The sequence below is a fragment of the Zea mays genome, chromosome 4 (genome assembly GCF_902167145.1).
Source record: "Zea mays cultivar B73 chromosome 4, Zm-B73-REFERENCE-NAM-5.0, whole genome shotgun sequence".
NCBI classification, from domain to species: domain Eukaryota; kingdom Viridiplantae; phylum Streptophyta; class Magnoliopsida; order Poales; family Poaceae; genus Zea; species Zea mays.
Genome location: NC_050099.1, coordinates 208,935,000 through 208,948,054, shown reverse-complemented (window position 1 = coordinate 208,948,054; position 13,055 = coordinate 208,935,000).

The window sequence follows — 13,055 nt, the reverse complement described above, 5'->3', positions numbered from 1 at the left end:
AGACACGTCAGGGTCGGTCCACGATGCGGAGCGGAGGTGCGGCGGCGACGAGTTTCGGTGAGGAATTCCAGGTTCTCGGACCGATCCCCGAGCTTGATACTTCACACACACGATCCCTGGTGCTTATGCAGAGGGACAGTCCAGGTCGCGGATAGGATCTCGGAGCACCCCCCACATTCAACGACTCGCTCTGTCGGCTTCGCGTTCTGTTGCGCCGGCGCGAGAGGATAGGGCTGACGAGCTGGCCCCGCACGTCAGCGTCTGGGGTCAACACATGCGCGTGGTGTGATTCACCTGACCAGCAGGGACCACCTCACAACGAACCAGACGAGAGCTCATGCACGGACGCAGCTGAGGCCAAGTAGTGGGCCTAGGGCACCAGTGTCGAGGCACGCGTGGATGTAGTGGGCCACGCGATTCGGGTGGAGTGGGCCAGCCAGTGGGAAACGGCCCATGCGGCGTTTTCGGCTTTCTTTTTCCTTTTTCCTTTTCTTTTCTGTTTTCTTTTCCTTTTTATTTTTAAATCTCAAATTTAACTTCAACTTTTGTTATGAATTTAACACTTAGATCAAATGCTCAAATCAAAATAAATACCAGCATGAATGGATATAATTATTTATTTATATCTTTTTCTTTGTAGCATGGTTTCCTTTTCTTTTCTATTGCATTTTCAATTTCTAGATTTCAAATTAGGTTAGACCCTAATTTCAGCATTAATCTCTCATTATTGTTATAATTAAGTGCATAAGCAAAATCTCCAACATGATGCATAGATTAGTTGCTTCATTAGTTTATTTATTCACTTTAAATATGATTCTTCATATGTTCTAATGAATAGAGGGCAATGCATATAAAGAGGTTAATTCTTCCCTTTTATTATTCACAAGGTGGGTATTACAAATCCTACCCCCCCTTAAAAGGAATCTCGACCATAAGATTAAGATGAACTAGGGAAAAGGTGGGGAAAATCTACTCTCAGTTCTTCTCTCTCCCAAGTAGCTTCATCTTCACTGTGATGACTCTATTGTACTTTACACATCTTAATCACTTTATTTCTCGTAACCCGAGTCAAAGTATCAAGAATCTTGATAGGGTACTCAATATAAGTCAGATCATCTTGAACACTAAGCTCCTCCATAGGCAGTTGTTCTTCTGGTACCCTGAGGCACTTCTTAAACTGGGATACATGGAAGACATCATGTACATCTGCTAGATGGTCGGGTAGTTTCAGTTGGTAGGCAACTTCCCCCACTCGCTTTAGGATCTTGAAGGGCCCAATAAAGTGAGAGGACAACTTTCCTTTAACTTTAAACCTCCTCATACCCCAAATCAGTGACACCTTCAGATACACGTGATCACCCTCCTTAAACTCTAAATGCCTTCTCCAGGTATCGACATAGCTTTTCTGCCTTGACTGTGCGGTTCTCAAGTTCTCCCTTATCAACCGAACTTGTTCTTCTGCCTCTTGTATAATTTCTGGCCCAAAGAACTGCCTTTCACCAGTTTGATCCCAATATAGAGGAGTTCTGCACTTTCTGCCATATAAAGCTTCAAACGGGGACATTTCAAATTAGCATGGTAAATCTTATTGTAAGAGAACTCCGCATAGGGTAGGCTCTTATACCAACTGCCACCATGTTTAGGAGCACAAGCTCTTAACATATATTCTAGTACTTGGTTGGTTCTCTCGGTCTGCCCATCAGTTTGGAGATGGTAGGTGAAAGGGAAATAGGGTCAAACCTTTTCCTAAATATTTTTGGTGGTTGAATTGCCCAACACAAATAATTGGACTAACTAGTTTGCTCTAGATTATACATTCTACAGGTGCCAAAGGTTCAACACAAACCAATCAAAAGAACAAGTTAGGCTTCAAAAGAAATGAGCAAAAATGAAACCGAAGTGTGCCCTGGTCTGGCGCACCAGACAGTGTCCGGTGTGCCACCGGACAGTGTCCAGTGCACCAGGGTGAATCAGCTCAAACTCCTCAACTTCGGGTTTCCTAGGCGCAGCTCCGCTATAATTCACCAGACTGTCCGGCGTGCCACCGGACTGTCCGGTGCACCAGCGGAGCAACGACTATCTGCGCGCAACGGACGACTCTGATGGATGAACAGTGCAGCACAGTACCACGGCAGAAGTCAGAGCAGCGGGTCAGAGGGGCACCGGACTGTCCGGTGTGACACCGGACTGTCTGGTGCCACATGAGGACAAAGCCTCCAACGGTCGACCAGCTCCAAGCCCTAACGACAAGATGGCGTGGCGGCGCACCGGACATTGTCCGGTGGCGCACCGGACTGTCCGGTGCACCCATCGCCAGCAGCCTTCTCCAATGGCTACAAATTGGTTGGTGGCTATAAATACCACCCCAACCGGCCACTTCAAGGTGTGGGAGCCCAAGCAACATTCCAAGTCATATAGTTGACATATCCAAGCCCTCCCAACCACATCTATTCATTGATCAATCCTATACACAAGATTTAGACCACTACAAACCACACAAGTGCCACAAAAGAGAGAGCAAGCAAAAGAAAGCCTCTTGTGAGAGTTTAGCTCTAGTGCCTTGTGAGATTCATTGAGAGAAAGTGTGTGCTACATCTTGCGTTCATTTGTGCATGGAGTTTTGACTCCCGTTGAACTTCCTCCAAAATTTTGGAGGCTTGTAAAACTATCAAGAGACACCTAAGTGTGTGGTGATCCTTGCGGGGTCTTAAGTGATCCTTGAGAAGAAGAACAGCTCACCGATCTTGGGGATCGGTTGAGAGAGGGAAAGGGTTGAAAGAGACCCGTCCTCAGTGGACTCCTCAACGGGGACTATGCCTTCGAGGGCCGAACCTCGGTAAAATAAATCACCTGTGTCTCGTGTGTTTATTGCTTGTGATTTGTCTGTTCTCTCTCTTTCTAAGTTCTCTTGCACTACTCTTTCCTATTTTCTTGCTTCAAGTTAAATTCTCATTTAGAGAAGCAACTCCTTGCAAGAAAGAACTTGTGTTTATCTTCTTCTTAACTAAGCCCTTTTGCATTATTCTCCACCAACATTTCTAGTAGTATTGCTATTGATTAAATTTCGCACTCTTTGAAAACAATACTCATTGCAAGCAGAGGACTTAGTTTTATACTCCGATAATTGTGAATCTTGTTCTAACCACTAATCAAGGGATCTAGTTTGTATTTAGAATTATAATTTTCAGGTTTCGCCTATCCACCCCCTCTAGGCGACTTTTAGTAGGCCGAGCTAAAATTCAACTTCGTGTCCAAGCACTCGTGCAACTTCTACCAAAATCGAGAAGTGAAATGGGATCCCGGTCTGACACGATCTTCTTATGCACTCCGTGTAGACAAACTATCTATGCCATGTACAACTCTGCTAGCCTGGCACCCGAATACGTGGTCTTCACTGGGATAAACTGGGCCACCTTGGTTAGTCTGTCCACAATCACCCAAATAGAGTCATACTCAGTAGTTGTGCGGGGTAGACCAACAATGAAGTCCATACCAATTTCTTCCCATTCCCATTCAGGAATCTTAAGTGGGTGCATCAAACCGGCAGGTCTCTGATGTTCAGCTTTCATCCTCTAGCAAACATCACACAATGCTACATGTGAAGCAACATCCCTCTTTAGACCATTCCACCAATATTTCTGCTTCAGATCCTGGTACATCTTGGTACTACCAGGGTGGATGGAGTAGGCTGAGTCATGAGCTTCCTTCAATATGGTTTCACAGAGACTGCTAATATCAGGAACACATATCTTGTTCTTGAACCAGATTGTGCATTGATCATCCTTCGTGAAGTCCGAACCTCTGCCCTGTAACACCCTAGTGTTACTTAGGGTTTTCCAGTACCCCAACTTGGGATCATTATCACATGTGGCTCTAATGATGCAAGAAACACCAAACTTGAAGGATTAAAAGCCTAAGCAAATCTTCTTCAGCTCAAGAAACATACACTAAGCACATCATGCACCTTAAGTAAGAAAAACATCCAAAACCCTAACACCATCCAAATTGGCCATTTGAGCACATAAGGGAAATTTTGAAAAGCTTTGGGAAAAACACAAAATCTTGGTATGAACCAATTAACAAAGTTATAGTACATTAAATAACCTACAAAATGTAGTAAGGAAGATTGGTCATCTGAATTTTCCAAAATCCCCAAAACAGCCCATGAAGTAAAGCCTCTAGGAAAAATTCAGAAATTCAGAATTTGAATTTTAACCCCTTCACAAATTTCAGCTATGTTCTCTGTTTTCCAAAGCTCAAATACACAGAGTCCAAATACCAAATTGGCGCCAAATTACCTTAGGCACATCCTGGAAACGTTTGGGGGCAAATCTCAACCGTTGGACATGGGTTGACACAATTTTGCCTCGGGACGCAGCAGGTTGACACTGCCATCTTGCCGACACGACTACTCCCTGCACACTGCCGGAAACCGCTCGACTGCCACACATAAATGACAAAGCTTGCATCAGGGAACAAATACTACGCGACGATCTTGCCCAAATTCGCGAAGATATGCGCCCTATCGGCGTTAGAATAGGAGGAGAAGAAACCATGCCACGTGCTCGACCACGGCTGACATGCCCGGTGCACGCCAGCCCGCGCACCCGCGCCGAGCCGTGCGCGCCCGCGCGCCTGCTCCGGTCCATGCCACCCGTGCACTGCACTCATGTCTTTAAAAGCCACCCTCAGATGCGCAACACTTCACTCCGTGCTTGCCCTCACTGTCCCGGCCCAGTACTTAGCTCCGGCAAGCTCTGCGCCGCCCGCCCGGGCCACCCGAGCACGGCCACCGTGGCCAGCCCTTCCCGACGACCCCCAGCCTCGCCCTAGCCCCTGGACGGCTTCCCCGAGAGACAGAGAAGCTTTCCCAAGCTTGAGCCGAGGCATTGCCTCACCGAAAAAGCGAGCGCGACCTTACCGGACTTCGGCCGACTGCCTCCGCGCGTAGACCGGGTCACTCGGTGAGTCATTTCTCGATTCCTTGTGCCCACACCATCACTGACCTCCCTTGAAGCTCCCCGAGCGCTTTAATTTGACTCTACCGTCGTGAGCAGGCCGGAGCACGCACCGCCGGCGAGCCCGACCGCCTGTGCACGTGGCTAGACCATCTCCGACCACCACCGCTGACGATCCGCACCTTGACGTGATCGCTAGAGACCCCCGGACCTCACTCGACCCTTCGCCGAACCTCTACCGTCGCCGGTAAGCCGCGCCATCGCTTTTTCTTCTTCGATCACTGTTCAGACGAAGGAGGAGCGCGGGTTAGAGGGGATAAAAAAGCTAGGGGGGTTAAGTGCTAAGTCAGTGACTCATGTGAATAGTTCTTCAGGGGCACGGTTTAAACGACTCAGATAGAAATAAGCCAGGGACCCCGATGCAAAGTCATTTTCCTTTAACCATTTATGTTTATTCTTTTAAAATGAGCAGAGAACTTGGAAAATTCATAACCTTTGTTATATTCGACCAAATTTGGTCAAACCAATTTTGCTAGGACCTACATTTTATAGATTATCAAGCAAAAATGGTAAACCCCATGGTTTTTGCAATATTTTTAGAGTTTCGAATTAAATAAGGAAACTATCCAAACCGTATTAATACAAAGAAAAATAGGAATACTTCTATACTAGGCTTAAAAAAATTTATAGAGATACATACCCCACATACACACTGTTTAAAAATACTAAACACCCCAGTATACAAGAATAACTCAAGAATGTTCATTAAAAACTATTTCTGCCCAAATCTTAGAAAAATAAGAAAGGTGATGAAAAATAATAACCAGCGGATGAACATATTTTCCTAAAACAGCCAAGGGATAAAGAACATAGGAAAATGCAGAAGACCCTAGTCCAGAGTTAATCCAAGGTTAATTATTTTATTAGACACTAAGAAATCAAGAAAAGCCATGATTAAAAATATAAGGACCATGGCAAAAATGGTAAGAAAAATTCAGTAGACTCCTAACTGCCAGAACACCACTCCAAAAATAATAAACACCCCAGCCCATTAAAATAAGTGAGTTGAACAATTAAAACTCGGATTTGACCCATGTTTTAATTAAATCATGAAAAAGCCTAAAAGTGTGCAATAGTGGGCAAACAAATTTTTACCCAATTACTTATGAGGTAAACCACCAGAGAAAAATATAAAACTCAAGTAAAAATGCAAGGTAACACACATTACCCACTACCTCATGGAAAAAGACCATATATTCCAAGAATTTCTACCACCCTTTCCCTAAGCAAAAATTTGCCAAATTCTAGAACAATTGCTCTTGCACAAAGAAGAAGATAGGAAAAATTGGAAATCTGTTGTTTGACATTTTTCAAGTATAGTGGTAGTAGAAAGCACCCCTATGGCCAAAAACTTTAGAAAATCACAGTAAAATGACCAATAGATATCAGTGGCTAAAACTTGGTACACAGTCATATTACAGCACCTAAATGCCAGCAAAAATAAGCCTTGGGAATAATTCACTGTTAGAAGAGAGTTGTAGTTCAAAGCACCCCCTCTGCCCTAAAACTTAATAATTTTGTACATAGTGAACCCTTAACATTTTAGGCCTCAATTTTTGATATTGAGAATTATACACTAGTGAGCAACTACTGTAATTTTTGCAGAAGTTTTGGAAATTTATAGAGCTAGGTTGTAGTTCAAACCCACTTTAAAGAGCATAATAGAAAAAGGAGAATTAGTAAGAACAATAAATCTCAGTCCCAATGAATTCAGCAAGCATCATAATAAACCTTCACTAAGACACTAAAAGAAAACCAGTGGGATACCCCAATAACCTGACCACTTGAAACTTAACCATACTTAACCCTAAAATGGCTAAGCATACCACTAGAATTCCAGTAGTAAGATTAAACTTTACTTTATCAATTTAACTACTACTACATTGCATATCATAGCATACATATATCTCACTCATTGCATTCATTAGATTGCAACCTCGCTGACGGGGAGTACGTGCTCATTCCTAAGCAAGGAGCTGTCCACGAGGAAGTCCAGGAGCAAGCTCCCGAGCCTGCCACAGAGGATCTCCCCGCAGCCCCAGCATTTGAAGGCAAGCCCCGGTTTTATGCATATATATATATATATATATATATATATATATATATATGTATATATATATATATGTATATATATATATGCTACTTTACTGTATACATCTTGAAATGTGCACTGAAGTGTAGGAATTGCTTAAAACCCTTAGTTGCATGAACTCAGGATTCCTTTTTGAGATGGATACTAGTATGCTAGGTCGAGTAGCTGCTTTGCTAATCAGGATCTCGGTAGAAGTCGAGTGATTTTTCTAGCACTCGCGCGAGGTCAGGCATTGATTGTATACATCTTGATAATGGGATCTATGATGGTCTATGGACTTGGATCCAGGATGGATGCCTTGTCCATGTGACAGAAATGGAATTAAGGATTAATGTGTGGATACCTGAGTCAAGCGTTTGAAAGTACTAAACATATGTCGGGAAATATGGTAACCGGTAAACCTAGTACCTGAGTGAAGCCTGGCGCGGTCTTTCCCCCTCACTTGTCATGAGACTGGGTCTCCCATGCTAGCTATGGTGGGTACAAGTGCGGTCACTGCACGATGGCAGCCGGGTCAGTGGAGCATTGAATGCCAAGGCGGTGAGCCCTGGCCGTGAATGGGGAATCGATGGGGATGATTGACGTGTGTGGGGACGGAGTGCCCCTACATGTCGTGTGTTTAGGTTTACCTTGTAAGGTGAAAGTCGCCTAGAGGGGGGTGGATAGGCGAAAACTGAAATTTACAACTTTAAACACACTACAAGCCAGGGTTAGCGTTAGAATAAAATCCAAGTCCGGGGGAGAGGGGAAAACAAATCAACCAAGAAAATAAAGCGGATGACACGGTGATTTGTTTTACCGAGGTTTGATTCTAAAGAACCTAGTCCCCATTGAGGTGGTCACAAAGACCTGGTCTCTTTCAACCATTTCCCTCTCTCAAACGGTCACTTAGATCGAGTGAGGCTTCTTCCTTAATCTCACGGGTCACTTAGACCCCGCAAGGATCACCACACAGTTGGTGTCTCTTGCCTCGCTTACAAAGAACTTGAGAGTAAGAAGTGAGAAAGAAAAGAAAGCCAAGCCAAGCCAAGCAAACAAGAGCAACAAGGAACACAAAGAATCCTCTCACAAGTCCTAATGCGCTAGAGTTGAATTTGAGACTTTGAGCGGATCGATTACTTGAATTGTGTCTTTGGAGTGAAGTGTATTGCTCTTGTATTGAATGCACTGTTGTGAATGCTTGGATGGTTGGAGTGGAGGTGGTTGGGGTATTTATAGCCCTCAACCACCAAAACAACTGTTGGGTGTGGCTGCTGTCGATGGGCGCACCGGACAATCCGATGCACCACCGGACACTGTCCGGTGCGCCAGCCACGTCACCCAACCGTTAGGGTTCGGACGCAGATGATCGTTGGAGCTTTGTCTTCTTGTGGCACCGGACAGTCCGGTGCCACACCGGACAGTCACTGTTCATTGTCCGGTGCGCCTCTGACTTCTGTTCTGACTTCTGCTGCGTATTGTAGCGCTGTTAGCGCACTGTGCAGTCTACCATTACGCTGGCTAGCCGTTGCTCCGCTGGTGCACCGGACAGTCCGGTGGCACACCAGATAGTCCGGTGAATTATAGCGGAGAGGTGCTGGAGAAACCCGAAGGTGGCTAGTTCAGAGTTGTATGGTCCTGGTGCGCCGGACACTGTCCGATGGCACACCGGACTATCCGGTGCGCCAGACCAGGGCACACTTGGGTTTCTTTGCTCCTTTTTTTGAACCCTTTCTTTAATCTTTTTATTGGTTTGTGTTGAACCTTTATGCACCTGTGGAATATAATCTAGAGCAAACTAGTTAGTCCAATTATTTGTGTTGGGCATTCAACCACCAAAATTATTTATAGGAAAAGGTTAAACCATATTTCCCTTTCAATCTCCCCCTTTTTGGTGATTGATGCCAACACAAACCAAAGCAAATATATAAGTGCAGAATTGAACTAGTTTGCATAAGGTAAGTGCATAGGTTGCTTGGAATTAAACCAATTTATACTTTTACTAGATATGCATGGTTTGCTTTCTTTTATTTAACATTTTGGACCACGCTTGCACCACTTGTTTTGTTTTTGCAAATTCTTTTGGAAAGTCCTTTCAAAATCTTTTTGCAAATAGTCAAGGCATATGAATATGATTTCGAGAAGTATTTTCAAGATTTGAAATTTCTCGCCCTGTTTCAAATGATTTTCCTTTGACTAAACAAAACTCCCCCTGAATGAAATTCTCTTTTAGTTTTCAAGAGGGTTTTAATAGATATAAATTGGAAATATATTGAGATGCTAATTTTGAAAAATATACCAATTGAAAATCATCATGCCAATTTGTAATATATCAACTAAAATTTTTTAGAAAGGTGGTGGTGCGGTCCTTTTTGCTTTGGCTAATACTCTCTCCCCCTTTGGCATTAATCGCCAAAAACAAAGACTTTGTGAGCCCTTTTTATTTTCTCCCCCATTGGTACAAGTAAATATGAGTGAAAGATTATACCAATGTGAGAGTGATGTGGAGTGACGGCGAAGGGTAAAAGATACCGGTAGAGCGGAGTGGAAGCCTTGTCTTCGCCGAAGACTCCATTTCCCTTTCAATCTACGACTTAGCATAGAAACTTGCTCTACTTGAGAGCCATTAGTCTCATCAAACACAATGTCACAAGAAACTTCAACTAATCCAGTGGATTTGTTGAAGACTCTATATGCCCTTGTGTTTGAGTCATAACCAAGTAAAAAGCCTTCTACAACTTTAGGAGCAAATTATTTCTACCTTTTTTTAACAATAATAAAGCATTTGCTACCAAAGTCTCTAAAATATGAAACATTTGGCTTTTTACCAGTGAGGAGTTCATAAGATGTCTTCTTGAGGATTTAGTGAAGGTAGAGCTGGTTGATGGAGTATCAGGCGGTGTTAATCGCCTCAGCCCAAAACCGGTCCGGAGTCTTGTACTCATCAAGCATGGTCCTTGCCATGTCCAATAGAGTTCTATTCTTCCTCTCCACTACACCATTTTGTTGAGGTGTGTAGGGAGAAGAGAACTCATGCTTGATGCCCTCCTCCTAAAGAAAGCCTTCAATTTGAGAGTTCTTGAACTCCGTCCCATTATCGCTTCTTATCTTCTGATTCTCAATCCGAACTCATTTTGAGCCCGTCTCAAGAATCCCTTTAAAGTCTCTTGGGTTTGTGTTTTTTCCTGTAAAAAGAACACCCAAGTGAAGCGAGAATAGTCATCCACAATTACTAGACAGTACTTACTCCCGTCGATGCTTATGTAAGCTATCGGGCTGAATAGATCCATGTGGAGTAGTAGTTCCAGTGGCCTGTCCGTTGTCATGATGTTTTTGTGTGGATGGTGGGTACCAACTTGCTTTCCTGCTTGACATGCGCTATAAACCCTGTCTTTCTCAAAATGAACATTGGTTAGTCCCAAAATGTGTTCTCCCTTTAGAAGCTTGTGAAGATTCTTCATTCCAACATGGGCTAGTCGGTGATGCCAGAGCCAACCCATATTAGTCTTAGCAATTAAGCAAGTATCGAGTTCAACTCTATTAAAATCAACTAAGTATAGTTGGCCCTCTAATACTCCCTTAAACGCTACTGAATCATCACTTCTTCTAAAGACAGTAACACCTATATCCGCGAAAAGACAGTTGTAACCCATTTTGTATAATTGAGATACAGAAAGCAAATTGTAATCCAAAGAATCTACAAGAAAAACATTGGAAATGGAATGGTCAGGTGATATAGCAATTTTATCAAGTCCTTTGACCAAACCTTGATTTCCATCCCCGAATGTGATAGCTCTTTGGGGATCATCGTTTTTCTCGTAGGAGGAGAACATCCTTTTCTCCCCTGTCATGTGGTTTGTGCACCCGCTATCAATTATCCAACTTGAGCCCCCGGATGCATAAACCTGCAAAACAAGTTTAAGCCTTGTTCTTAGGTACCCAAATGGTCTTGGGTCCTTTCACATTAGAAACAAGCACCTTGGGTACCCAAACACAAGTCTTGGAGCCCTTGTGTTTGCCCCCAACATATTTGGCAACTATTTTGCCTGATTTGTTAGTTAAAACATATGAAGCATCAAAAGTCTTAAATGAAATATTAGATTCATTTGATGCAGTAGGAGTCCTCTTTTTAGGAATTTTAATATGAGTGGAATGCCTAGAGCTAGATGCCTCATTCTTATACATATAAGCATGATGGGAAACAGAATGAGACTTCCTAGCATGAATTCTCCTAATCTTGTGCTCAGGATAACCAGCAGGATATAAAATGTAACCCTTGTTATCCTGAACCATGGGAGCCTTGTCCTTAACAAAATTAGACAATCTTTTGGGGGCATTAAGTTTGACATTGCTTCCCTGTTGGAAACCAATGTCATCCTTCATGCCAGGGCGTCTCCCATTATAGAGCATGCTTCTAGCAAATTAAAAATTTTCATTTTCAATTTCATGCTCATTAATTTTAGTAGTTAGTTGAGCTATTTGATCATTTTGTTGTTTAATTAAAGCAAGGTGATCATGGATAGCATCAACATTTACATCTCTACATCTAGTACACATAGAGATATGATCAACAGTAGATGTAGATGGTTTGCAAGCATTTAATTCTTCAATATTAGCATGTAAAATATCATTCTCATTTCTAAGATTGGAAACAACATCATTGCAAACATTTAAATATTTAGCCTTAGAAATTAATCTAGAATTTTCATCCCTAAGGCTAGAAATTGATTCATTCAATTTATCAATCTTAGCAATCAAACTAGCATTTTCATTTTTAAGATTGACAATTGAATCATGACAAACATTTGATTTTTCAACCTTAGCAGTTAAACTAACATTCTCAGTTCTAAGGTTGAATATAGTGTCATGGCAAATGCTAAGCTCTTTAGTCAAGTTTTCATATTTTTCTATCTCCTGAGCATAAGCATTCTTTACCTTAACATGCCTTTTATTTTCCTTAATAAGGAATTCCTCTTGGCTATCCAAGAGTTCATCCTTCTCATGAATATCACCTATTAATTCATTTAACTTTTCTTTTTGTTGCATGTTAAGGTTGGCAAAAAGGGTAAGTAAATTATCCTCATCTTCACTAGAGCTACCCTCATCACTAGATGTTGTATATTTAGTGGAGGCTCTAGACTTTACCTTCTTACTTTTGTCGTCCTTTTCCATGAGGCACTTGTGGCCGGCGTTAGGGAAGAGAAGACCCTTATTGACGGCGATGTTGGTGGCATCCTCGTCAGAGGAGGAGTCGGTGGAGCTCTCATCGTAGTCCCATTCCCGACAAACATGGGCATCGCCGCCCTTCTTCTTGTAGTACCTCTTCTTCTCCTTCTTCTTTCCCCTCTTATCGAAGCCCCTGTCACTATCACTAGACATGGGACATTTTGCAATAAAATGACCGGGCTTACCACACTTGTAGCACACCCTTTTGGAGCAGGGTCTGTAGTCCTTCCCCCTCCTTTGCTTGAGGATTTGGCGAAAGCTCTTGATGATGAGCGCCATCTCCTCGTTGTCAAGCTTGGAGGCGTCGATGGGAATTCTACTTGGCGTAGGTGCCGCCTCGGGTGTGGAGGTGTCGCCTTGCTCCAAGTTGACGATTTGTTTGGAGCCTTTGATCATCAATTCAAAGCTCACAAACTTCCCTATAACCTCCTCGAGAGACATTAGCTTATATCTAGGATCACCATGTATTAATTGAACTTGCATAGGATTACGAAAAACAAGTGATCTTAGAATAACCTTGACCATTTCATGGTCATCCCATTTTGTGCTCCTGAGGTTGCGCACTTGATTCACCAAGGTCTTGAGCCGGTTGTACATGGCTTGTGGCTCCTCTCCTTGGTTGAGGACGAATCGACCGAGCTCCCCCTCGATCGTCTCCCGTTTGGTGATCTTGGTCACCTCATCCCCTTCGTGCGCCGTTTTAAGGACGTCCCAAATTTATTTGGCCGTCTTTAACCCTT